We start from the raw sequence: 25,661 nt of genomic DNA, 5'->3' as shown, positions 1-25,661 counted from the left end.
GAATAACGCCGCCGGATCGCCGGTCTCTATCGTTTATGGTCGGAACTGCGACGGTATCTGATAGTCTTCGAACCTCCAACTTTCTTTTTTGATTAATTAAAACATTCTTGGCAAATGCTTTCACTTTGGTTCGTCTTGCGCCGGTCCAAGAATTTCACCTCTAGCGGCGCAATACGGATGCCCCCGGCCGTCCCTCTTAATCATGGCCCTAGTTCTGAATACCAACAAAATTGAACCGGAGACCTAATCCATTATTCCTAGCTGAAGTATTCAGGCGACCTAGCCTGCTTTGAACACTGTAAATTTTTTCAATGGTCAGCTAAGCAGCAGGCACTCTCCCATAATTTTTTAGAGGGTCAGCTCACCTGCAGACCCTCACCTACAATGTTTTACAGGGTCAGCTCACCTGCAGGCCCTCACCTAATTATACCTAATAGGTAATTTGCGCGCATGCTGCCTTGCTTGGAAGTGGTAGCCATTGCTGTTTCTCAGGCTCCTTCTCCGGAATCAGACCCTGATTCCCGTTACCCATGGTCACCGTGGTTCGCTCTGAAAATAACATCGAAAGTTGATAGGGCAGACATCCGAATGGATCGTTGCTGTCACGGGGACGTGAGATCGGGCCCAGGTTATCTAGAGTCACCAAAGCAGCAGCAGGCCCTCGCCCATAATGTTTTAGATGGTCAGATCAGCAGGCCCTAGCTCCAAATGTTTTTGAGGATCACCAGCAGACCATCAATCATAATTTTTCAAGGCTGTGTATGATGCCCTCCTTTATGTGTAACAAAGGTGTATTGTAGTGCCAGTTCCTTGTAATTTTTGGCAGCCCTTTCACTTAGTGCATAGGCTTTATGAGTGTAGGAGTCCCACTACCTGAGCAATTGTACCACAATGTGAATGAGGCCCTCCTTTATGTGATATACAGGTTGTATCGGATTGCCTCTTCCTTGTAATTTTTGGCAGCACTTGCAATTTATATACAAGTAAATATACAGGAAAGAATGTGTTCTAACAATTTTTCCTCTAAAATCAATTTTATCTTTGGTTTTGTGCGTATTATTGTCAGTCTATAAAAGTGGCGTACTACTTGGACAACATTATTCTCAGCAGCGACCTGGGAGTCCAAGATGCATCTAGACATCCTCCCTATCCTGTTCCCGAACTATTTTGGTGGTGTTTTCATCAATTTTTGACCTTTTCCTATAAACCAGGCACCCTCCCCTCTTCAGAGCAGGGGGTACCTGGTTTAATGCTCGGGTTCTCCTATTGACTTCGATTATGCTCTACCGAGCACCCGAGCATCCCGATGTGTTTGGCCCGAGCACTCGAGCAATATGGTGCTCGAGCAACACTAGCCAGCACCTCCAAGGCGTAGAGCGCCAGTTTGTGCCACATGTCCAGCTTGGACACCCAATAGTTGTAAGGCACACAGTGATCACTGAGGACGCAGACATGGTCTGCTACATACTCCTTCACCATCTTCCAAAATTTTTCCCTCCTTGTGACACTAGGCCGCACATCAGGTTGAGGGTGCTGGCGGGGTGTCATGAAACTGTCCCCGGCCTTGGAGAGTGTTTCTCTGCCTCTGTTGGAATTGCTGTGTGTTCCCCTCATCTCCCCTCCTCGATTGGCCAAGGAACTACGTATTCTGCAGCCAGCGTTGTCAGCTGGAAATTTTTAGAGCAATTTACCACAGGGACCTTCTGGTATTGCACCATTTTGCTCGTTCTCTCCACCACAGGAATTAGAGATGAGAAGTTATCTTTGTAGCGGGGGTCGGGAAGGGTAAACAACCAGTAATCGGTGTTGGCCAATATGCGTACAACACGAGGGTCACGGGAAAGGCAGCCTAACATAAAGTCCGCCATGTATGCCAGAGTCGCAACAAACAAGACTTCGCAGTCCTCAACAGGAGGATGACTCTCGATCTCCTCATCCTCTTCCTCCTCTTTTACCCATTCACGCTGAACAGATGGAATAAAACTTTCTTAGGTACTACCCTCTGTAGCGGAGGCAACCGTCTCCTGCTCCGCTCTTCCTCCTCCTTATCGTCTAATTTGCGCTGAGAAGACGAACTGAGGGTGGTCTGGCTATCACCCTGTGTACTGTCTTCCCCAATTTCCACCTCTTCCACATGCAAAGCGTCCGCCTTAATTGTGAGCAGCGAGCGTTTTAGTAGACACAGAAGTGGGATGGGTACTGTCACGGCGGGGAGTGGGGAAAACCCCCTACCATACAATATCATAAATATAAGGTAGCAATTAAGCCAAGATGCAGGGATCAGGGAGCAGGTCACCTCCTAAAGAATCCCTAAATCTGGCCCTAATCTCCTATCTGTATGAGCCGACCCTGATGGTAGGAGGGCCCGATACGCCGGAACCTCAGAACCCTGAAATCACTAAATTACCCTAAGTTAAGGAGAAATGAACAAGAGACCAACTGTTTCATCCACGACACGGATGAACCAGAGTCTCCCACAGGCCTAGCAACAAAGGACAACAACACCAAGGAAATGACAGGTAAGTAACCAGTGGCCAGAGACAACTGAACCAACAACAAAAGTAAATCTGGTCACTTACCTGCTGCAGCTGGTGGAAGACACCAAAGAAGAACACAGCTGAAGTAACCTGGAATCCAAACAGATGCACTGCCATCCAAACACCTTCCGGATGCAGTCCGTACTGACACAGGAAACAGGACTCCAGCAACTGCACATCCTAGGAAAATGGTTCACCCCTCCGGGAAACCAACCCCCTACCGGAGGGATAACACACACAGGGAAACGTCTTACACTCATGCAGGGACAAACACCAACAACATCCCAGACATGTAACAACCAACAAGACGTACAACAAACCCTGAACATAAACCCACACCAAACATACAACAAGTGAGGTTGGGTACATAGAGGATACAAGGGAGAAAAAGGAATGACATTGCAAAGAGACCTCGATGTCCAACAAGGTGGCCCTCAATGACTGGGCATATGGAATTGCCCAAGAATGGAGCATAGCTTCCAGCCCACAGCAAGGCTAGAGCACAACTCACCTCCAAGCTACAAGCAAAGGCTAAATGGCTAGAGGACCACACCCTGATCTAACCAAGTCAGGATATTAACCCCACGCACACCACACAGCAGGGAGACAATTTAAGGGGGAAGTGCACGTTCAAACTGAAAACTACACGTTGCCCCCGGCAACCAGACTGCACGACACCAATATGACCGTGACAGGTATGCTGTTAATAGCGTTATCGCCGCTCACCACCTGTGTTGATTCCTCAAAGTTTCTTAAAACCTCACAGAGGTCAGACATCAATGCCAACTCGTCGCTTGTAAATAGCGAAGCTAACTGGAAAGGCGACGACCATGTTGCAGCTGGTATTCCACTACTGCCCTCTGCTGCTCACAAAGCATGGCCAACATGTGGAACGTGGAGTTCCAGTACGTTCTCACGTCACACAACAGTCGGTGAACTGGCAATTGCAAGCGCTGCTGCAGCGTTGACACACCGGCAGAAGCTGTCGATGACTTCCATAAATGGGCACACACACGGCGCACCTTCACCAGTAGCTCAGGCAAATTGGGTTAGGTTTTGAGAAACCGCTGAACCACTAGGTTGAAAACGTGGGCTAGGCATGGTATGTGTGTGAGCTTGCCAGTCTGGTCCCTTATTCCCTGCCACAGCTCTGCGGCGGTGTGCTGTTTGTCACCTAAGCAGATCAGTTTAAGTGTGGCCTGTTGCCGCTTCCCCACTGCAGTGCTACACTGCTTCCAGCTACTGACTGATGTTTGACTGGTGCTGCCAGATGATAATTCAGAGGTGGAAGTGGAGAAGGAGGTGGAAGAGGAGAAGGGGGGGTTGCAGCCACTAACGTAGGTGGCGCCGGAAACCCTGATGGAAGTAGGGATCGCAATCCTTGGCATCAGTAGCACCTGTGCCATCCCAGGGTACGACTCATTCCTGTGCCGTCAGGAAATGTAGCGTCCCTGGCCAAAAGCACTTGTCCATGTGTCAGTCGTTTAGTGGCCCTTCCTAATAACTGCGTTGGTCAGGGCACGGGTGATGTTACGGGACACATGCTGGTGGAAGGCTGGGACTGCACACCATGAAAAATATTGGGGGCTAGGGACAGTGTACCGTGGGACAACTGCCGCCATAAGGCTGCGGAAAGCCTTAGTGTTCACAAGCCTAAATGGCAACATTTCCAGGGCCAGCAATTTGGAAAGGTGCACATTTAGAGCTATGGTCTGTGGGTGGGTGGCTGGGTATTTGCGCTTTCATTCAAATGCCTGGGATATAGACATCTGTACGCTGCGCTGGGACACAGAAGTGGATGTGCTAGCTAGTGATGAGCGGGAGGTGCCATATTCGATTTTGTGATATTTCGCGAATATTCGATTGAATATTCGTATTATATTCGTCGAAATCGAATATTCGTAATTATTTCATTTATCGCGAATAATATGCGATTAAATTAATCGCACGATTTTTTTTTTTCTGTATAAGGCAACGTTCCTATGACTATGGCTAGGCTAATATGTGTATTTTACGAATATTCTTAATATTGCTCTAACTTAGTCTTTTAGAATATTCGTAATATTCTAAAAGACGAAGTTAGAGCAATATTACGAATTTTTTGTAAAATACACATATAGATTGTAATTTAGCTAATATAATGCTATAATCCTTTTTTTTTCTATAATTTTTTTGCCTCTTCTGAACTTCAGTTTTGGAAAATATGTACACTATTAAAAAAATTACTATAGCAGTATATTAGCTAAATTACAATCTATATGTGTATTTTACGAATATTCTTAATATTGCTCTAACTTCATCTTTTAGAATATTTGTAATATTCTAAAAGACGGAGTTAGAGCAATATTATGAATATTCTAAAAGACGAAGTAAAATACACATATAGATTGTAATTTAGCTAATATACTGCTAAAGTAATTTTTTTAATAGTGTACATATTTTCCAAAACTGAAGTTCAGAAGAGGCAAAAAAAATTAGACTAAAAAAAAAAGGATTATAGCACTATATTAGCTAAATTACAATCTATGTGTATTTTACGAATATTCTTAATATTGCTCTAACTTCGTCTTTTAGAATATTCGTAATATTGCTCTAACTCCGTCTTTTAGAATATTACGAATATTCTAAAAGACGAAGTTAGAGCAATATTAAGAATATTCTAAAATACGAAGTTAGAGCAATAATATTCCACTTTGGCATACTGCTCCCCGACAAGCGTCCCCGTCACCATGGGAATGCCTGTGGGTTAGAATATACCATCGGATCTGAGGTTTTATGATCTCAGGGAAAACTCAAATCCGATGGTATTTTCTAACCCACAGGCGTTCCCATGGTGACGGGGACGCTTGTCGGGGTGTTTGTTGTATGCTGAAGTTGATTAAATAACGATTTTGTCATGCGCTCGGGCACACATATTAACCATTACGATTTTTCTGTTGTAATATTCGTGAACTCGAATATTATAACCGAGATTATTGGTTTCGATTAGAATAGGACAAATATTCTAAAATTGAATATACAGCAATATATTCTTTATTTCTAATATTCCGGTCCATCTGAAAACGTGATTCCTTCCAGCTTCAATTCAGTTGCTTGTGGGCCAATGGTTCATTGACCCACAAGCAAGAAGCAGGGAGGAATCATATATTTTCAGATGAAAAAAAAATATATAAAAAATACGAATATTCGATTTCGCGAATATATGGAACTATATTCAAAATATTCACAAAATTTCGAAATTGCGATATTCGAGATAAAAATTCGAAATTTGAATATTCGCGCTCAACACTAGTGCTAGCTCATGGTGCTTGCAAAGGTCCAGGTGCATGGCGGAAGGCATCCGGACCTGCGTCTTAGACAGGGGATTGGCCAGCATGTAACACAGGGGAAGAGGAGGCAGTGGTGTGACCCGCAGACACTGGTTGTGGACCTAGGCGTTCGGCCCACCTATTAAGGTGCTTTGATGTCATGTGGCGGGTCATGCTGGTGGTGGTGAGGTTGCTAGTGTTCACGCCCCTGCTCATTTTGGTACGGCACAGGTTGCAAATGACAATTCTTTTATCGTCTGCACTTTCCTCAAAAAAGCGGCAGACTGCGGAACACCTACCCCTTGGCAAGGGAGATTGTCCCAAGAGGGTGCTCCGGGGAACAGTTGCGGGCCTTTTGGTGTGGCCTACCTTTTGCCACTCCACTGCCTCTTCCAGTCTGTTGCGGTGCTGAGGATCCCTCCCCCTCTGTACTGGTGTCCTCGCTCGGCTTTCCACCTTCCCAGGTTGAGTCAGTGACTTCATCGTCCAACACCTCCTCTTCCACTTCCTCACTCTGGTCATCCTCCTGACTTGTTGACCTAACAACAACCTCAGTTATTAACAACTGTGTCTCATCCTCATCATCAACCTCTTGAGACACTAATTGCAGTTGCCTTATTGGCAACTGTGTCTCATCATCATCATCCACCTCGTGAAACACTAATTACCATTCCCCACCGTCATCTTCTTTTGACTGTGGATGCTCCAGAGTTTGGAAATCAGGGCACAAGATCTCCTCATGTCACTCTTCAAGCGGGCTTGGCGAGAGGCCCAAATTAAGGAATGGCGATGAAAATGGCTCCTCGGAATATCCAAGTGTGGGATCACTTGTTTGCCAAGACTCTCCATGGAGGGTGGAAGGAGTATCAGGGTGAGGATTCTGTTGCCGTGCCTAAAGCTGTCTGTCCTTGAAAAGGCCCTTACCACAAAGATTGGCCCAAATGGATGCCCGGGTCATTCAATGCGTAAATAAATATCCAATAGATGATGTTGGTCTCCCTTCCAGTCTCGACGCGTTTCCCCTATTACATATAGGCTCATCAGGAGAGAACCAAAATCAAGAGAGAAAACAATAGAAAATAATAACTGGAGCAACCCCAAGGTCGCATATAACCGCCAAGGATCTCACAATGATGTATTATAACAATTCCGGGCATCGCGCTCTTCTGTTGACGTCGTAGGCCTGGATTGGCCGGTCTATGGTGGAACGCACGGCCATCTTGGAGCCTCGGCGTGCGTTCCACCTAGCATTATTCAAGATATTAAAATGTATATAACATGAGGGCATTATGGCGATTTTTACATACAGAAGTTGTAACAGGTAAGGGGGAAGGCTTAGGCACGGATTCATAGGATTACATCTGTATATATCTTTATTATGACACCTGTGAACATAAGGGGCGATGTGGAGACTGGACCACATGATGCCCTACCACCCCGGTGATTGGTGAGTCACTACTAAGTACCGCCCCACCTGGGGGTTTAAATCAGCTAGGGACTAGCTCACAAATTGGAGCCTCATTTTCAGTGCCCCCTGGAGCACCCCAATCTGCAGGTCGCCGTCCGGGACTCATACAGCATAAGATAAGTATTAATCTGTATCATTGTTCTTATTTGAATTTGCTGGCAATTGTTATAATACATCATTGTGAGATCCTTGGCGGTTATATGCGACCTTGGGGTTGCTCCAGTTATTATTTTCTATTGTTTTCTCTCTTGATTTTGGTTTATGTGTTTTAAACCATTGGTGTGTGGCCACCTAGCATTGAGGGTGGGCCACCTCATTACCTTCACTGTCTCCTGATGAGCCTATATGTAATAGGGGAAACGCGTCGAGACTGGAAGGGAGACCAACATCATCTATTGGATATTTATTTACGCATTGAATGACCCGGGCATCCATTTAGGCCAATCTTTGTGGTAAGGGCCTTTTCAAGGACAGACAGCTTTAGGCACGGGGACAGAGTGCCTCTACCATCTGGGGGCATCTCTGGGCAGAGAATAGACCAGGGACACCCTAGGGTTATACCAGGGACCCCATATGGTTGCCCAGCACCCGTTGTCAGTAATTGAGTATCTTCATCTGTCTCTTGTCGGCCGCTTACAGCTGTTTTGTTGTTTGTCTGTGTTGTATATATATTTTTTCCCCAGAGAGGGATATTGTCTATCTTATGGTATAAGAATAAAAGTTAAGTTTTAGGTAGTTGGCCTCTGTGACTCAGTTTCTTTATACAACTACCAAATCAGTATTTTTTCAGTCAATTGAGGATTCTGTTGACCAGACTCTTGGCTACTGAGACTAGACTTTGTGGAAGACAGGGTGGTGCTTAATCGACTGGAAGAATTATTTGCTGCAATCCAACCGACCACCTGGTCACATTGGTGTGACTTCGAAAGTGGAGTCCTGCGCCGCCCTGCAAACTGGCACATGAAGCTAGGTATTGTGGGTGAGTGTGTTTCTTGTGCTCTGGCAGCAGGCACAGTTTCACCGCACCCAGGGCCACGGCCTCTGCGTGCACCATCAGCAGCATGGACACTTCCCCGTCCCTTACTGCTCGCCTTGCGCATATTAAATGGTATATATGCTTGAAAGTATGTCACACGTACAGTAGCGCAGGTTTTGTAAGTGTATGCGCAAATAAAGTACACAGAATGTCACAGATATTTTTAGGATGCGCACACGTTAAACAGGAGGTATAGTGCAAGTAATGTCGCTGTCACCACCTCCTAATAAAAAATTTCACTGAATGAATGTTACTAATGTTTAGGATGCGCACACGTTAAACAGGAGATATAGCGCAAGTAATGTCGCTGTCACCACTGCCTAATAAAAAATTACACTGAATTAATGTCACTGATATTTAGGTTGCACAAACATCATACAGGAGGTATAGCGCAAGTAATGTCGCTGTTACCACCGCCTAATAAAAAATTACACTGAATGATTGTCACTGATATTTAGCATGCACACACGTTAAACAGGAGGTATAGAGCAAGTAATGTCGCTGTCACCACCGCCTAATAAAAAATTACACTGAATTAATGTCACTGATATTTAGGTTGCACATCCTAAAATTTTTAGGCTGCGCACACATTACAAAGGAGATGTAGTGCAGATAATGTCGCTGTCACTAGCGACCAAAAAAATGACACTGAATGCCACTGATATTTCGGATGCACTAACGTTATACTGGAGATGTAGCCCAGGTAAAGTCGCTGCCACCAGCATAAAAAAATTTGACTGAATGTCACTGATATTTCGGATACGCAAACGTTATACAGCAGATGTAGCGCAGGTAATGTAACTGTCTACAGCGGACACTGTCTACTGAAAAAGTACACTGGATGTCACAGATATTTTTAGGCTGCGCACACGTTAGGCAGGAGATGTAGCGCAGATAATGTCGCTGTCTGCAGTGGCCAAACAATTGCAAGCTATTTAGCGCAGGTTGCGCTAAAAATATATATTGCTGCAAGATACAACTATAGTCCTTAAAATAAGTTTTGAGTCTCTAACAAGTTTTAGCAATTTAGTGCAGGTTGCACTAAAAATATATATTGCTGCCACACACAATAGTCCTTAAAGGAGTATTCTCATCTTACCTTTTCATACTTACCGCGACGTTCACCTGGATTCTTCTCCCGACTTGCGCAGAAGTCTGAAGATTTTCTCCCGGCCGGGCAATGTCCTGAACGCGCACGCCGCCGCGCATGCGCCATGGTGACTTATTCCTGGCCTGTATAGTACAGAGCCGGCGTGCGCGGCCGGGAGAGAATCTTGGGTAATAAAATGTATTTAGAAAAATGATCACTGTCAAATCATTAACAGATTTAACAGTGATCATTACGATGAGAATACCCCTTTAAAATGACTTCTGGGTCTATAACAAGTATAAAAACAAAAATATTGCTATTTCAATCCCTACACTATCTCTCACTTCTGCTCTCCAGCTCTCCCTGACTAATACTGAGCCGAACACGTGTTATCGGGTGCAATATAGCACCCGATGACGCGTTCTGGACAGCCAATCACTGTAATGCCAGCAGCCAACATGGCTACGGCATTACAGTGAATGGCAGTACTCACCTGCACGTTTATTGGCTGCGCAGCAGCCAACAAACGTGCGGGGAGGAGACTCGAGCATCGCGCTCGGGCACACGCGGTATTCGGCCGAACACCGCGATGTGTCGAGCATCACAATGCTCAAGCCGAACTTAGTCGTGCAGCGATTCATTGCCAAATACCCCGGGGTCCAGGACGTCTTGCGGCTGGCCATTTTAGAAGATCTTACACGGCCATGGCTTGTCTTGCTGACGTTCAGCGGTGACACCACTTGCCTGTCACACGTCTGATTTGTGACAGCCCGACGTGCTGGAACTCCACCTTGTATATGCTTGATAGGTTGCTCCAGCAGCAATGTGCCGTTAACGACTATCTGTACGAACTCTGCAGCAGGACAGGTTCTGGGGAGCTTGGTTTCTTTTCACCGCGCCAGTGGCTGCTCATGTTCGAAGCATGCAGACTTTTGATGAGATCACCAAACTGGTCAGTTGCAGCCAGGCGTGCATTGCGTCTTGTCATTGATCAAGTCATCGAGGAGCAGGAGCTGAAAGATGAGAAAGTCGCAATGCTGATTGAATTCCCGGGGGGGGGGGCTACTCCATCTGAGACAAGTCAGCAGGCTTTGAGGGGGACTTTAAACTTTTCAGGGATCCCTGGTGTTGTCCGTGGCTGGGGGGAGGAGACCGAGGATGACATTCTCCTGGGCGATGAGCAGGAGCCAGGGCGCTCCACCGCTTCCAATTTAGTGCAAATGGGGGCGTTCATGCTCCAGTGTTTGATGAGGGACCCCTGTATAAAAAGCATAAAGGGCAAGGACCAGTACTGGGTGGCAACGTACTTAGACCCCTGGTACAAACACAAAATTATACAGTATGTATACCCAGGGACAGCATCAGCACCCAGCAAACCCGGACCCACTGCTCCTAGGGGGCCACTCAGGTCTATGCTGAAGATCACTGTACAGGGAATCCCCCAGTGTTACTGAAAAGTCAGGACTCTAGTTCCCGCTCTGACTCCATATATGGCTATGTCCATATATAGAGTCAGTGCTATGAACATGAAGCATGCTTGGGGACACCCAGTGTATGTAAGTTTAATTTAGCCTCTATTTCTGAAATGTTTCTGGGATTTGAACTCACAACCTTCTACATTAGAGGCAAGAACCTTAACTGAGCTATGAATCTCGATGATAAACTGTGCTAGAAAAACATTATAGTAGTTTCTCATGTATTAGGTATTCCTATACAGCAGAAGTATAATTTTATATTTTTTTTTTAGTAATTGTGAAAAAAATGTATGGCACAAAATAAATATGCAATTACTAAAATGTATATATATTTATATATATCAAATCATACTTCTGATATATATGAATGCATAATATGTGGGAAACTACTACTGAGGTTTTTAGCCATAATATATGTGCAGCAAGTTAACATTACGCTCTATAGCCCATTTTTTAAGGTTCTTGACTTTAATGTAGAAGGCTGTGAGTTCAAATCATAGCATAATCATTTCAAACATAGAGGCTAAATAAAACTTAAAACCAACCTTTTTAATTTGTGTAACTATTATTTTTTGTTGGGAAAGGTGGCAACCCTAACAGAACCCCTGCTCCCCGGTGACCCACATTACTTTTTTTATAGTTATGTCTACAGAGATGTGTGGGGGCTCATTTGAGGGAAATCTGTCTTTTTTTGCAATACCATTTTGGGGTGTGTATGACTTGATCAATTTTTATTCAATTTTCGTGGGAGATAAAGTGATGAAAAAACGGCAAATCAGCCTTTTTTATGTTTTTCTGTTACATCCTTCACCATATGGGCTAACTTTTTTTATATTTTAATAGTATGGGTGTTTTCTCATGTGACGATGCCCATAATTTTATTCTTTTATTTTTATTTTTTAGGGAAAGGGTGATTTTACATTTAATTTTTTTTTATATATTTTAAAAACTTTTTTTTACTTTTTTTAAATTACTTTTCATCAGATTGTAACTTATACAGAATAATGGAAATTGCTCCATTATTCTCTATAGAAATCACTATATCACAGTTTAGTGCTGCCACCTAATGGTCTGAACTGGGATATACTAACAATGAGCCTGGAAGCCTAGTACAGGCTGCGGCTAATTTTTAGAAAAGGTTGCTTTCCCTGATCTCTGCTGGGGGAAGGCGCGTCTGAGTAGGAAGCCCGCGCTTCTGTTTTTTAACACTGTCAGATGCCATAGTGACATTTGACAAATGCCACAAGGGGGCCCACTGAGATTTATCGCCCAAGAGCCCACATGAACCTGGAGCTGGCCCTGTGTACCCCCCTCTGCTAAACATGGGAATAATTTAGCAAAAGAGGCATCACAATTTAAAAGCCCTCCAGCACATCACATGTCCATTTACCAGACATTTTATTGTGATTCCTATAAATGTTAAGTCATAGGTTTTGTACACAGATTACTCTTTGCTATTTATTTGGCACAGAGATATTTTTGGAGATTATCTCAATAATAATGCATGTAATAATTGCATTCCTAGATTTGTCTCTGTTTGGGAATATAAGGTTGCCCTCTGTTCAGACTACTACATTTAGAAAGTACATATCTGGTAACACTACTCTTTTATCAACCTCATGTCATCCACCACATGTTATATATAACATTCCTTTAGGTGAGATGGTCAAAGCACGAAGAAATTGTTCTGATGATTGTTCTTTTCTAAGAGAAGCAGAAATCTTTGGCTGACAGCTCAACGCACGTAGGTACAATAAAAGCTTAATAAAAAAGCAAAGGAGACAGCTTTAAAAAAAAATCCAGACGAGACCTGTTGTTTCCCGCTAAGAAGGATCTCAATAACTGCACAAAAGATGATATTTTTCTTACTACACAATATACTATAGAATATGGAAAAATGTGCGCAATCATCTGCGCAATGGTTACTATTACTAGAGATGAGCGAGTTTCATATTTTGAAATTCGTTCACGCTTCGTTTACTGATAAAAGGTGAATTGCGTTACGGATTCCGTTACCACGGATCATAACGCAATTCGATGACGGAATGCATAACGGAATGCCTTTAGAGATATTCCGTTATTCATTCCGTCATAATAGAAGTCTATAGGCTGAAAAACGGATCTGTTCTGTTTCCGTTATGCAGGGGAGTTCTAACCTGAAATTCGCTCATCTCTAACTATTACAGTATGATGAGGATTGGAGGAATGTGGCAGAGGGGATTAAATTTGCAGCAAAAAGAGGTCCCATCCTGTCACAAAGTGTCAGTCCCAGTTTATTTAGAGACACTGCATCCACCTAACCCACATGGTTATGCCACATAGGAAGTTACAAATGTGGACATAAAATCTGCATTTGTTATAACCTCTAATGGTAACTCATTTGCTTTTAGACAACATACTGTATAAACTGTAATACTAGCTATGCAATTTATGTGATTACCTGCAAGAGCTGCAGTGTGCACTGTGCAATATGACAGCTGCACCACGATGGATATTAAATCGAGGATCAGGAAACACATATCTGATATTCCGTATAGACAAACTAGAAATGTCTCAGCGACACTTTACTTTTTGCCAATATACATAGAGTCAATATTTCCATCTTGGTAGTTCAGGCAGTTGAGCGAGTCACGCCCCCGATCAGAGGAGGGGACCATAGGGAGAAACCCAGGGCCAGCTCCAGGTTCATGTGGGCCCTTGGGCAATAAATCTCAGGTTCATGAGATACTCCATATTCATCCTCCTTGCTGTTTCTCCCAATTTTCATAGTAAAATTGTACTGACGCAGTTTCGCGCAATTAGGCCAAAGCGAAATGTCAAAACGTTGTATTCATTGTGCAATATCATTAGGCATTGTCTTTAAAAAAAATAATCAAACATTTGATTTCCTTTCTCTACAATATTCAAGCACACATACTAGGGGACTAGGGTATAGGAAAGCAAACACACATGAAAAGAAGAAATCCAGAGTTCCTCAAGGAAACTCACCCAATTATGTAAAACATTTGTGGTGACATTCAATTTGGAGAATGGTGTTGGTCTTTTTACATATAATTAGAAACGTACCTGACTTTATATACATTTGATATTCCTTATATACGGTACTCTATGTTGTTGTCAATTGCAATATAATTTGAGATTTCTAGAAAAGTGTAATGAAATGTTTAGAATAGTAACTTGAGAATCTACTTTAAGGCTACTCATATTATATTGTTATGTTGGACTACTTACATGAAGCATTCTTTACAAGCCACATGTTACAGAATGCTTACTGACTGTAATATTAGATGAAATGGAGAACAAAGAGTAAGACTGCCCTTTTATACTCTTTCAATAAGCCTGGGCAGAATTATTAAAATGTCATAAAGTGGTTTTCTTTTTGGTAAAAGAAAGGAAGTTAAACAAAACCACTGGCTGAACATATTATACAAATTGTATTTCCTCTTACATATTGAGATATGTGGAGAAGCCAGCTCCTGTGGTTGCATTCTTTGTCTACTGGCAGCTACTAGCAGTCATTATTAAACTAGGAATAAGAAAGAAAAATAGACAATTTTTGTGGAATGTTTATAAATCTGATAGATCCAAAAGCCAAAGGCTATCTAGTTCCTTTTTCAGTGATTTTTCAGTGATTCAGTGAGTGGAGGACTGTAGCTCCATTTTCCCCTGAGGAAACATGTTGGGGGAGCTGCGTAATTTGCTTTTTAATTTAAGCGACTAAATGAATGAATATATGTGGTGGGGTGTACTGCAGACACCCTGACTACCCACAGGAATGATTACATGAGAAAGTGGACAGATTGATGAGGGATAGTTAGTCACAATTATAATATTAGGTAACAGGATGGTATAGTGCTAACAATTATAATACTTACCTTGTTAATTCCTACATAAGAGCTAGAGGCTACTAGATAGCTAGGCTGCTAATTGGGTGGCAGCAATAGCAGCCAATATTGACACTATTTGATACTATCTGTTACAAAGCAATACAAAGTGAACAAAATCATAGCATAGTGACTATAACGGATATGAAGTTAATATCCCAGTGGATCCCTCACACCTGTTAAAAAAAAAAATCACTGAAAAAGACAAAAATACACTCAGATGATCACTTACAAATTTTTATTAGTGTTAGTATTTTAGTGTTAGTATTTTGGGCAATAGACATTTTTTATTTAAAGTTTATGTTTATTAAATGTTAAGTTTTATAACAAATATAAAAATGACCTGAAACCGGAACTACCGGTAAATAGCCTTTGGCTTTTTGATCTATCAAATTGAATATATCCTGGGTTGAATATAGGGTCTACATCTTGAATTGAATGTTCATAAATCAGAACATATTTTTATGCTGTATACGAAGCCATGGACTTACAGTTAGATTTTAAATAATTAAACCTGGTGAGCAAGTGATCTGAAATACACAAAGACTTATTCAAATGAAAATTACAGATATTCCCATTACATCGGAATGTTGTATTTGCTTGATTTTGTTATTGCAGCTTCAGAATTATGATTAATGTTTGGAAAACAAAAAAAGAGTGAATACGCTAATACTTGAGTGAATGGATCCTTCCAAGGTTAAATACCTACTTATGAGATCTGTCCCAGCTGGATTGGTGTGCCAATTGCCAACTTTGCAACCAAGGCCTGTATATAATTAGTTTTGGAGTTCTCAGAACATTATCTTGAGAGTTCCAGAACATCAATAATACACCTCCCTCAGTAATGTACTACTAAGTTGCAGTGTTGATAATCTTTGTAAATTCTGACCATCTGGCACTCTAGGAGGAGCAATAGAAAACTATATGTAATGCTCCTAAAAGTAAAGATTTTCCTGAATAACTTTGTTTCACCCAGGAGAGGTCAGTGATAAGTAAAGTGATCCCTCAAGATACGGAGGTATCAGGATACAATATTTTCTACTTACAATAGCTTTTTCTGGTTCATCGTAAGTTGAAACTAGACTCAACATACAATGAATCAGACCCAACCAATCAACATGGCCACTTCAATAGTAAAACACCTTTATTGGTTGTCTAGTTGCTCCTCTGTGTTACTAAATAATCTGTACTGCTTCCTGTCTATGCCAGGGTGAGTTGCTGCTTTGCTGCTCTGGACACCAGATGAGCAGTAGCTTCATTTTGTATGTACTATGTAAGACCCTGAAGAAACTTCTGTTGTCATCACAGAAGTTGATTTACAGCTCTAAGCATCTATTCCTACTGTTATATGTAAGGACTTGCTTTATCCATCTTGATTATCTTCTTATTTTTCTTAAAACTTTACTTTTTGTTATTCTGGGATTACATTTTTGGGCTTTGGAAATAATTACTTGTTTTCCATAGAGTTATGGTCTCAAGTTCCAAGGGTTTTAACATACAATTGGTCCCATAAAAAAAAAAATATTGTAACTTCAGGGTCCACTGTATTTTCTATTCCAAGATGCTGTACTCTATATACTGTACATGCTTGGTCTTTACATCATCCAGATTAGGAGAGTCTGCAAACTCCTTTAGTGAATCACCTCCTTTTATAGGTATGATTATCTTTGTAGGCACATTTATCTTTACCAGTAAGGAACCATATATATCACCAGGTGAGTTAAAATCCAGTCTTTACGAGTCTAAAAGTTACAGGATCTCTATGTAGATACGGTGACATTTTAACTTTTGGTGGTCATGTAGAATATGTAAGCAGAGAAGAATATGTGAGTTTAAACAACAGTACTCAACCTAGATGATGTCAGAGGGCTACATGATGCAGTGCATTTATGTTAACTTTATTTCAAGTTGCCTAAATTCTTTATTGAGTTTCTTTAATAATCCATATGTTCAACTTTTCATTGTTGGAGCAGGACTCATACCTATTTACAAAACCTATTGACATTAAAGAGTAACTAAACTTTTGGGTAAAATTTTAATACCATGTACCTAATGCCCTAATAATAGTTTTTCTAATATACTTCATTAATGTATTCTGTATTTTTATTACACTTTCCCCCCTAAAGAGCACCATTTGCTGTGCACTTAAAACGGACATTTCTATACATCGCTGACTGCTCAGCAGTGTATGTAGTACCGGCTGTAGACACTTTATGAATGGGGCCCTTTCTGCCTGCTTCGCTAAGCTAAGAGCTGACATGCAGGACTCTTAGCTTAGCAGAGCAGGCAGAAGCAGGAGCCGCTCTGCTCAGCTAATCCTGGCATAGTACATGGGTACAGGGTACCCATGTGCTATGCCAGGAGTTATTAAACCTCCAGGGGGTGCAGGCAGGAGCATCAATATGTGTTCCTGCCCGTGTGCACTGCTGCTGCGGCCTCATTCATAAAATATCTACAGCCTGTACTCTATACACTGCTGATCAGCAATATACAGAAATGTCTGTTTTAAGCGCACAGCGAAACGTGTGCTTTAGAGGGTGGAAACTGTAATAAAAATAGAAAATCCATTAATAAAGTATATTAGAAAAACTATTATTAGGACATTAGGGACATGTTATTAAAATTTTACTCAAAAGCTTAGTTACTCTTTAAGTAATACGTTTTGATATCCAAAAGGATAGAGTTGCTGCAATTATGTTCTGTTCTGTCACCACTTGCAATTTGCAGAATCTCTAATCCAATGCTGGTTTGACTGGTTGAAATCATACTGTGCAAAAGTTTTTAATGAACAAAAGTGAAATCTAAATTAAATATATATTTGGTGTGACATGTCTTTGTAGTCAAAGCAACATGAGTACTAATTCAGCGGGGGGGGTTTGTTCCAAATATCTTGAAGAATTGACCACAAATATTCAGTGGATGTAGGCTTGCTCAAATCTTTCTGTCTCTTCATATAATCCCAGACAAGCTCAATAAGATCAGGGCTGTGTGGGGGCCATATCACCAATTTCAGGACTCCTTGTTAATCTTTACACTGACGATAGTTCTTAATGACATTGGCTGAATGTTTGGGCTTGTTGTCCTGCTGCAGAATAAATCCATCATGTTTAATTAAAAATTAAACATGATGGTTAAGTATCTGCCTGTATTGTATTTCTCAGCATTGAGGACACCATTAATCCTGTCCAAATTCTCAATTCCCTGGGGGAGATTTATCATCTCTATTGTGCCAGAAAACAAACTTTGTATGTTTGTGACTTTTTAATGAGACTTTTTGAAGAAAAAAAGTTGCAAGTGCCTCTTTTTATGCCGGCCTCACCACTTTTCCAAAAGGGTGTGTGGTAAGGGTGGAAAATAGGCGTGGCCAACACCAGAGAAAAATGTATCTTCATTTATACCAGTTCTCTGGTGCAAATAAAGCCAGAAATGTACGACAGCTCAGAGCTGCCCTAGATTTTTGTTTTGACACACTGATGGAGAATACGCCTAATTTATGATGAGGCACATCTTTCGACATGAGGCGCTTCCTCCAGCAGAGCAGTACATATCAAGACCGGTGCAGAAAGTGCCAGTATTTATAAATCTCCCTCATTTCCTGAAATTCAACCTCAAACTTCCAAGGAACCTCCATCATACTTTATCGTTACTTGCAGACACTCATTATTGAACCACTTTCCAGCCATTTAGCAAACAAACTGTGACCTGCTGCAGCCAAGTATTTCAAATTTTGACTTATCAGTCCAGAGCATCTTCTGCCATTTTTCTGCACTCCAGTTCCTATGCTGTTATGCATAGTTGAGTTGCTTGGACTTGTTTATGTGTCAAAGGTATGGCTTTTTGGCCGCAATTCTTCCATAAGAGCACTTCTGGCCAGACTTCTCCGAAACAGTAGATTGGTGTACCTGGGTACCACTGGTTTCTGCTAGTTCTGAGCTGATGGCACTGCTGGACATCTTGTGACTTCACATCTTGTCTCTTTCATCTGCTGCACTAAGTTTCCTTGGCTGACCACTGCATCTATGGTCTTCAACATGGTCAGTATTACCTCCATCTTACTCTCCATTCAGTGCTATGTGACTTCCATAAATTGTTGAGCTAGCACTCTGGTTTATTTTTGGAAGTCCATAGCGATGAATGGAAAGCAAACTGCAGAAGCATGTTCACCCCTACATTCACCACTATGGGAATTCCGAAAGTACCCAAGCCAACACTCAACTATTTAGCTGTCTATTCACTCCTGAGGACTAATTCGGACAGATGGGACAACCCATTTAACTCTTTCAGCACTGAGCTTTATGGATATTTAAGGACCCTTCCCCTACTGCTCCGTCTATGAGCAACAGATTTTTAACACTCAGCCTTCAAAAAAAAAGGGGATCTCATAAAAACTGGGCTACAGTTTCCCTAGGCAGTAGGTAATTACAGTAAAGATCTCTCTTCTCTTATGCAGAGGTTGAATTTTTGGTTTAGCAGGACAACTTTGCTACTTGTAGGGCTAAGTGTGCTTGTTTTATCACCTTTATCTTTGCAAACATTACTTCAAGAAGTGTTTGTATTGCAAGAAACGGGCACCATAAAAAGTTTTTATTTCTGTCTAATGTCAAATGAATTTAGTCAGAGACCCAATGACAATTATATTAAAACAGTGTTTGGAGATCACAAGAGACTAAATAGGGAACTTGTCAACTCAAAAACACTAGCCAGTGCTTTGTCTACTACATTGATAAAGTATATGGTTATTTCTTCTCAAGGTAACAATCAAAATTTCTAAATAATTTCTCTGTAGCAAACCACATCATCAGCTTATTCTCATGCCCCACCCATTACACCTAACATCTCCAGCTAATTCCTTGAGTACTACAGTGAGGAACAGAAGTATTTGAACACCCTGCGATTTTGCAAGTTCTCCTACTTAGAAATCATGGAGGGGTCTGAAATTCACATTGTAGGTGCATTCCCACTCTGAGAGACAGAATAAAAAAATTTAAAAAAAAGGAAATCACATTGTATAATTATTTGTCTTGCACTGCTGAACATAAGTATTTGAACACCTGAGAAACAGCAAGAATTCTGGCTCTTAAAGACCTGTTACTGTGCCTTTAAAAATTCCACCTTTACTCCACTCATTAATCTAACTTAGTAGCACCTGTCTGAGCTCTTTAAAGACACCTGTCCACCCCACAGTCAGTCAGACGCCAACTACTACCATGGGCAAGAACAAAGAGCTGTCAAAAGACACCAGAAACAAAATTGTGGACCTCCACAAGGCTGGAAAGGTCTACGGGGCAATTGCCAAGCAGCTTAATAAAAATAGATCAACTGTTGGAGCAATTGTTAGAAAATGGAAGAGGCTAAAGACGACTGTCAGTCTCCCTCAGACTGGGGCTCCATGCAAGATCTCACCTCGTGGGGTATCACTGATGATAATAAAGGTGAGGAATTAGCCCAGAACTACAAGGGAGGAGCTGGTCGTGACATGAAGAGAGCTGGGACCACAGTTTCAAAGGTTACTGTCGGTAGAACACTATGCTGTCATGGTTTCAAATCATGCATTGCACGGAAGGTTCCCCTGCTCAAGTCATCACATGTCCAGGCCCGTCTGAGGTTTGCCAATGACCATCTTGATGATCCAGATGAGGCATGGGAAAAAGTCATGTGGTCAAATGAGATGAAAGTAGAAATTTTTGGTCTAAACTTCACTTGTCGTGTTTGGAGGAAAAAGAAGGATAAGTTGCATCCCAAGAACACTATCCCTACTGTGAAGCATGGGGGTGGTAACATCATGCTTTGAGGGTGATTTTCTGTGAAGGGGACAGGATGACTGCACTGTATTAAGGATAGAATGAATGGGGCCATTTATTGTGAGATTTCGAGCAACAGCCTCCTTCCCTCAGTCAGAGCATTGAAGATGGGTCGTGGCTGGGACTTCCAACATGACAACGACCAGAAGCACACAGCCAGGATAACCAAATAGGGGCTCCGTAAGAAGCATATCAAGGTTCTGGAGAGGCCTAGCCAGTCTTCAGAGAGCTGAAACTCTGTGTTGCCCAGCGACAGCCCCGAAACCTGACAGATCTAGAGGAGATCTGTGTGGAGGAGTGGGCCAAAATCCCTGTTGCAGTGTGTGCAAACCTGGTCAAGAACTACAGGAAAAGTTTGGCCTCTGTAATTGCAAACAAAGGCTTCTGTACTAAATATTGACACTGATTTTCTCAGGTGTTCAAATACTTATGTTCAGCAGTGCAACACAAATAAATTATTTAAAAATCATACAATGTAATTTGTCTCTCAGAGTGAGAATGCAACTACAATGTGAATTTCAGACCCCTCCTTGATTTCTAAGTGGGAGAACTTTCAAAATTGCAGGGTGTTAAAATACTTCTGTTCCTCACTGTAGGTTATTATATACAGTGGAGCAAAAAAGTATTTAGTCAGCCACCAATTGTGCAAGTTCTCCCACTTAAAAAGATGAGAAAGGCCTGTAATTTCATCATAGGTATACCTCAACTATGAGAGACATAATGAGAAACCAAAAATCCAGAAAATCACATTGTCTGATTTTTAAAGAATTTATCTGCAAATTATCATTGTCATGCTGAAAGACCCAGCCACGTTTCATCTTCAATGCCCTAGCTGATGGAAGGAGGTTTTCACTGAAAATCTAACGATACATGGCCCCGTTCATTCTTTCCTTTACACTGATCAGTCGTCCTGGTCCCTTTGCAGAAAAACAGCCCCAAAGCATGATGCTTCCACCCCCATGCTTCACAGTAGATATGGTGTTCTTTGGATGCAACTCAGCATTCTTTCTCCTCCAAACACGACGAGTTGAGTTTTTACCAAAAAGTTCTACTTTGGTTTCATCTGACTATATGACATTCTCCCAATCCTCTTCTGAATCATCGAAATGCTCTCTATCAAACTTCAGACGGGCCCGGACATGTACTTGCTTAAGCAGGGGGACACGTCTGGCACTGCAGGATTTGAGTCCCTGGCGGCGTAGTGTGTTACTGATGGTAGCCTTTGTTACTTTGGTCCCAGCTCTCTGCAGGTCATTCACTAGATCCCCCGTGTGGTTCTGGGATTTTTGCTCACCGTTCTTGTGATCATTTTGACCTCATGGGGTGAGATCTTGTGTGGAGCCCCAGATCGAGGGAGATCAGTGGTCTTGTATATCTTCCATTTTCTAATAATTACTCCCACAGTTGATTTCTTCACACCAAGCTGTTTTCCTATTGCAGATTCAGTCTTCCCAGCCTGGTGCAGGTCTACAATTTTGTTTCTGGTGTCCTTCGAAAGCTCTTTGGTCTTGGCCATAGTAGAGTTTGGAGTGTGACTGTTTGAGGTTGTGGACAGGTGTCTTTTATACTGATAACAAGTTCAAACAGGTGCCATTAATACAGGTAACGAGTGGAGGACAAAGAAGAAGTTACAGGTGTGTGAGAGCCAGAAATCTTGCTTATTTGTAGGTGACCAAATACTTATTTTACCAAGGAATTTACCAATTAATTCATTAGAAATCCTACAATGTGATTTCCTGTATTCTTTCCCCCTATTCTGTCTCTCATAGTTGAAGTGTACCTGATGATTAAAATTACAGGCCTCTCTCATCTTTTTAAGTGGGAGAACTTGCACAATTGGTGGCTGACTAAATACTTTTTTGCACCACTGTACATTGTGGAAGACAATAAGATAATTCTGTGTATAATCAGCAAGAAAAAAATATGGAACTCTATGTATCAATAAATAATTTACTAAAACTGAAGTAAAAAAATTTAACTACTTAGTTTACTTAACAAAACTACAGTGAAAAATGTACTGGTTTCGCTGGTGAAAATTCATATAGGGTGGTACTGCTGAATCATTCAAAACAATACTATAATAATATATAATAGTAAGATGTTAAATAACCTTATACTAATATAACACCCTGCACAATTTTGCTCTTAAAAAGTCTTGTTGCTGGCCAGGCAAAAAGCACAATACCAAAGTCATTCTACATCCTCCATCAAACATTTAGAGTCATCAAACTTAATTTCCCTTTTGTGCAATAAAACCCTAAGAGGAAGCTTTCATAGGCTGTATTATGTAACAGTTCTATAAAAATAGCAGTCTAGCAACTGGAGCACTTCCTTCCGGAGGCCCAATAACCTCCTAGGCTGAGAGCATACACTAGTTACCATGACATCCATACGAGATGACACTAGGGGGAAACTAGCAACAAAAGAGCCATTTTTTGCTTAGTAAAATGAGTCTTGGTTTTAAAAGCCAGTAGTGCTGTGAATAAAGACCAACTAAATGAGGAAAACCATTTAAGCATTCCTTGCAGGTTTCTAAGACCTTACAACATTTCTCTTTCAGTTCAGTTTCTCCTGAAAGCAGAAATGATTATTAAATTACATTTAATGAGAATATTTACTGGAACATTTGTAATATGAGGTGCTAACAGGTAAAGACATGAAAAAATAAAACCTGCAAGGAACATTTATTTATTTTACATACCGCTATTTGATTGCTAGATTTTGTTTTATTATACAAATTTTCTGCATCATAGCAAATTTGTGCATTATAGCACATTAATAAGAGCTAAATTACTTATTATATGTAAGTGTAATCGCCATTACAAACAGCAAACTATGTCATATGAAACGTGAATAATGAAATATATATATATATATATATACACACACACAGGTGAAGCTCTAAAAATTTGAATATCGTGCAAAAGTTCATTTATTTCAGTAATGCAACTTAAAAGGAGTTGCATTAATGCAACTTAAAATTAGAATATTGTGAAAAGGTTCAATATTCTAGGCATATTTTTCATTAGACCTCAGTTGAGACCACCAGTCAGACCCCCGATGTTAATCAGACCTCAGATAACAGCCCCAATCAAACCCCCAATGTTAATTAGACCCCAATAAAACCTCAGATTAGACTCCCAATCAGACCTCAGCTCAGACCCCAATGTGAATGACCCCCAATCAGACCTCAGATAAGAGCCCCATGCCTCTCATGAGCCCCCATGCCTCTATTCAGCCCCATATCAACCACCATTGTCATATTTCACTCCCCATAAAAGCCCCCATTGCCATATTTCAGCCCCTATAGCCATATTTCAGCCCCATATCAGCCCCATTGCCATATTTCAGCCCCTATTGCCATATTTTAGCCCTCATTATCAGGCCCCATTGCCATATTTCAGCCCCAATTGCCACATTTCAGCCCTTATATCAGCCTCCATGGCCATATTTTAGCCCCCAATGCCATATTTCAGCCTCCATTGCCATTTATTCCACATAATCTTTATGTTTTTTGGTGCGCTGAATCCAAAAATTACCTCCATTTTGTCATAGGACATCACGTTTCCTGACAATTTAAGTAACTATGTTAAATAAGGCAATACCTCAAAATAAATGGAAATAGACCTATAAAATTAAAGTTTTATTACAATTTTTTTCATGAATATCGTTTTTGAACTGAATTGAGCTCATCTACACACACTAAACTCGATTCTTTTTCCCTGTGAGGCTCCTCTTGGTGCATTTACGCTTGTGAGTAGCATCTGGAATGTCTCTCTGAATCATCCAACAGTAGTCTGCCATCATTGTAATGCTCCATTTTCCCTGATATCTCCTTTCCATCTCTTTAATGTTTTGGTGGAATCACTCACCTTGTTCCTCACTCACAGCTCCCAAATTTTCAGGAAAGTAGTCAAGGTGGGACTGGAGGAAATGCACTTTCAAACTCATCAGGCAACCTAAAGCTTGAAATGCTTTCAGCATTCATATGACAATCTTTTTGTAGTGAGGATCTTTGTTATTGCCTAAAAATGTCTGTATGACTTCTTTAAATGCAATCCACCCTTCTTTTTGAGGATCCGTCATGGTATTGACAAACTCTTGATCAACGCACCTTCCTTCAATTTTGCCTCCGACAGTCCTGGAAACTTGACCAAGTATTTGAAGCATTCTCCATCTCTTGGAAGTGATTTTACAGATTTGCTTCATCAATCCCAAGTTTATGTGGAGAGGTGGTAAAAGAACTTTATGGGAAGGTTTTTTTCACCGACTATTAGCACCCTCGGCTGCCAACTCTTCTTGGTCCAGTGATTTCGTCGGTCTCGACTGTCCCATGGACACAGAAAACAAGGGTATTTGGTATACCCAGCTTGTTGCCAGAGCAGCATGCACAAGACCTTTAAGTCCCCACACACTTGCCTACCATGGTCTTCATATTTAAGTTTACGAAGAACCAATTCCAAGTTCTCGTAGGTTTCCTTCAAGTGTACGAAATGACCTACAGGTATGGATGCGTAAAAACCACCGTTGTGGAGTAAAACTGCTTTGAGACTTCTTTTTGAAGAATCTATAAAAAGACGCCATTGCTCTGAATTATATTGGATTTTAAATTGACCCATCAGACCTTCGACATCGATGCAATAAACCAAATTGTCTTCCTGGGCGAAGTAAGGAACAAACTCCTTTTCACAATGTCTGAACCCTGAAGATGCAAAAAAAGGGGGTTAGTCAGCACCTCCCAGTGCGCAGGTGCACGCTGCCATGGCAAAGACCTAGAGGAAAAAAAGATACAATGCAGCAGCACTCTGCAAATCAGACAAAGTATAACAATGCTTACAAAAATTATGGTGCTAATACTACTCTTATTTAGAAAAGCGAGATGCTTGGACAATGCATTTTGTACAAAACCATCTAAGCCCGTCTGCCAAACGTCAAGGCGATCTCTGTTAGACGGGTCCTAACACTAAATACTACCTGTTATGCGCCATAATGACCGCCATAAAATTCAGGGAGTGTTGGACCCACATGCATGTTGGATCCACTCTGCCTTTTTCCAATTTTT

Source organism: Bufo bufo, chromosome 2 (genome assembly GCF_905171765.1).
Source record: "Bufo bufo chromosome 2, aBufBuf1.1, whole genome shotgun sequence".
In the NCBI taxonomy this organism is placed as follows: Eukaryota; Metazoa; Chordata; class Amphibia; order Anura; family Bufonidae; genus Bufo; species Bufo bufo.
The sequence above is the reverse complement of the archived record's forward strand: the minus strand, read 5'-3'. Positions refer to the sequence as shown.